The sequence below is a fragment of the Vigna unguiculata genome, unplaced genomic scaffold (assembly GCF_037176805.1).
Source record: "Vigna unguiculata cultivar grain cowpea cultivar isolate G323 ecotype 2 unplaced genomic scaffold, ASM3717680v1 ptg000100l, whole genome shotgun sequence".
NCBI classification, from domain to species: Eukaryota; Viridiplantae; Streptophyta; class Magnoliopsida; order Fabales; family Fabaceae; genus Vigna; species Vigna unguiculata.
Window position 1 is genome coordinate 67,501 of NW_028196742.1, and position 3,359 is coordinate 70,859.

Below are 3,359 nucleotides of genomic sequence, written 5' to 3' on the forward strand. Positions count from 1 at the left end.
GTGAAAAAATGAAATTCGTGGTTTTTGAGGTGTGAGGGTTGGAATGGCCTCCAAATGTCCCCAAATGAATACCATGAAATTCTTGGTGCACGAAAGTTTTGAGTTCGGAGGGTTTTGCACATGGCCAAGTTGGTCGGTGCACCGCGGCATAGCTAGATGGCTTGTGTGGAGTTTTGTGAAAAAATGAAATTCGTGGTTTTTGAGGTGTGAGGGTTGGAATGGCCTCCAAATGCCCCCAAATGAATACCATGAAATTCTTGGTGCACGAAAGTTTTGAGTTCGGAGGGTTTTGCACATGGCCAAGTTGGTCGGTGCACCGCGGCATAGCTAGAAGGCTTGGTGGGAGTTTTGTGAAAAAATGAAATTCGTGGTTTTTGAGGTGTGAGGGTTGGAATGGCCTCCAAATGTCCCCAAATGAATACCATGAAATTCTTGGTGCACGAAAGTTTTGAGTTCGGAGGGTTTTGCACATGGCCAAGTTGGTCGGTGCACCGCGGCATAGCTAGATGGCTTGTGTGGAGTTTTGTGAAAAAATGAAATTCGTGGTTTTTGAGGTGTGAGGGTTGGAATGGCCTCCAAATGTCCCCAAATGAATACCATGAAATTCTTGGTGCACGAAAGTTTTGAGTTCGGAGGGTTTTGCACATGGCCAAGTTGGTCGGTGCACCGCGGCATAGCTAGATGGCTTGTGTGGAGTTTTGTGAAAAAATGAAATTCGTGGTTTTTGAGATGTGAGGGTTGGAATGGCCTCCAAATGTCCCCAAATGAATACCATGAAATTCTTGGTGCACGAAAGTTTTGAGTTCGGAGGGTTTTGCACATGGCCAAGTTGGTCGGTGCAACCGCGGCATAGCTAGATGGCTTGTGTGGAGTTTTGTGAAAAAATGAAATTCGTGGTTTTTGAGATGTGAGGGTTGGAATGGCCTCCAAATGTCCCCAAATGAATACCATGAAATTCTTGGTGCACGAAAGTTTTGAGTTCGGAGGGTTTTGCACATGGCCAAGGTTGGCGGTGCACCGCGGCATAGCTAAATGGCTTGGTGGGGAGTTTTGTGAAAAAATGAAATTCGTGGTTTTTGAGATGTGAGGGTTGGAATGGCCTCCAAATGCCCCCAAATGAATACCATGAAATTCTTGGTGCACGAAAGTTTTGAGTTCGGAGGGTTTTGCACATGGCCAAGGTTGGCGGTGCACCACGGCATAGCTAGATGGCTTGGTGGGGAGATTTGTGAAAAATGAAATTCGTGGTTTTTGAGATGTGAGGGTTGGAAAGGCCCTCCAAATGCCCCCAAATGAGTACTCGTAAAAGTGTTGGTGCACAAAAGTTTTGAATTGGATGCATTTTGCACTTGGCCAAGTTGGTCGGTGCACCGCGACTAGATAGGTTGGTGCCAAAATTTGTCAAATTTAAGACCTTGGCCAAACTGAATGAAATTTTGTGGGGAGGTTCCTGATATTGTTTAGTGGTGGACTGGAAAAAATGAGGTCGAAATTCGAAGTCTACATGTGCTTTTCTATTTTTCCCCGATTTTACACATACCCGGTAAGTAAAAAAAATAAAAAAAAATAGTTCCCCTTCGAGAAAAATTATGAAATTTGGTGAGCAAGGAGATACCATTATTCTACGAATTACTGCAAAAAATCGCATCAAAATTCGAAGTATAGCCCGAGATATGGACTTATGTCTGCTCAAAAAAAGTGTATCTACTTGTACAATTTTGCCTTTTGCATATTAACCTCTTATAGGGGGGGAGTGCTCCTTGAGCCGGCCAGCTCCACACTGGCAGGTTTTAAAGGGAGCTTGATGAGGCCTCCCCCCTCACGTGGTGCGTGCGTTAGCATGTTTATCATGGCACAACTAGCCTCTTCATAGTTGTTGAGCTTTATTAATACCAACACACGGTCGTCACTGATCGTTGGTTAGCTCGGCAGCTAGTCCCTCGGATATTGTGGAAAGTTATTTTCATGCCTAGCGATGCTTGACCCTGCGTCACTTGATGTTTCCATTTGCTTGCTTGCCCATGGTAGGTGGGGGGTGGACCGTCTTGTGGTGTGGTGTCTTGCGAACGTGAGGGTGTGTGAGTTGTAATCGAGATGCACTTGCTGGCTGGCTCCATGCCTTGCGTATCGAACGGTCAAGCATGCATCTCTTCCATTTTCACCCGTTGCCTTGGGTGATATTGGTTGATCAGTCCCTGTGTTGCCTACCCACTAGACGGTACTTCTGTGGTTGCTTCGAATTCTATCTTTCCATCACGAAGAGGTGTTGGAGGATCCTAATGTCACGCACGTGTTCCATCTAGTGAAACATCTCAGTGATGCACGTGTTGTGGCTAGTTCTTTTGGATGCGGTGCATTATATGAACTCGGGTTTACTTTAGCGACCCAGTCAACATAATTCGGTTGTGTCCCTTGATTGAGACGTTGTCCTTGAACTTGTTGTGAACAATATCGTTCTTCCACAACCCGTCGTCTTGAGTGCGATGGAAGGCAAATAAGATGTGCTTTGGCATGTCATGCACGTACTCGATTGCGGGAAGTGTGAGAAAGTGTTGTTGACAACCCGTGGGAAATGGAATGTGGCAAATCGTGATGAGCTCTTCGTGGATCTGCGAAGAAGACGACCTTTGGGCCTGTTGGAAACGAGGGAGGCGATGTTGAACTGCGAAGAAGATGGACTTTTGGGTTGTTTGAATCAATGGGAGGCCACGCGAGAACTCCGAATACTATGGACTCTTGGGTTGTTGGAAGCAACGGGAGGCCCCGCTAGAACTCCGAATACTACGGACTCTTGGGTTGTTGGAAGCAAGGGGAGGCCCCGCTAGAACTCCGAATACTATGGACTCTTGGGTTGTTGGAAGCAAGGGGAGGTCCCGCTAGAACTCCGAATACTACGGACTCTTGGGTTGTTGGAAGCAAGGGGAGGCCCCGCTAGAACTCCGAATACTATGGACTCTTGGGTTGTTGGAAAGCAAGGGGAGGCCCCGCTAGAACTCCGAATACTATGGACTCTTGGGTTGTTGGCAACGACAACTTGGGGGGATGACACTGGAAAAGAGTGAACTAGGCCAAACTGCGAACAAGGCAACTTGGGGGGGATGACACTGGAAAAGAGTGAACTAGGCCAAACTGCGAACAAGGCAACTTGGGGGGATGATGCTGGAAAAGAGTGAACTAGACCGAACTGCGAACAAGGCAACTTGGGGGGATGACGCTGGAAAAGAGTGAACTAGGCCGAACTGCGAACAAGACAACTTGGGGGGATGATGCTGGAAAAGAGTGAACTAGGCCGAACTGCGCCCAAGGCAACTTGGGGGGATGACGCTGGAAAAGAGTGAACTTGGCCAAACTGCGAGGAG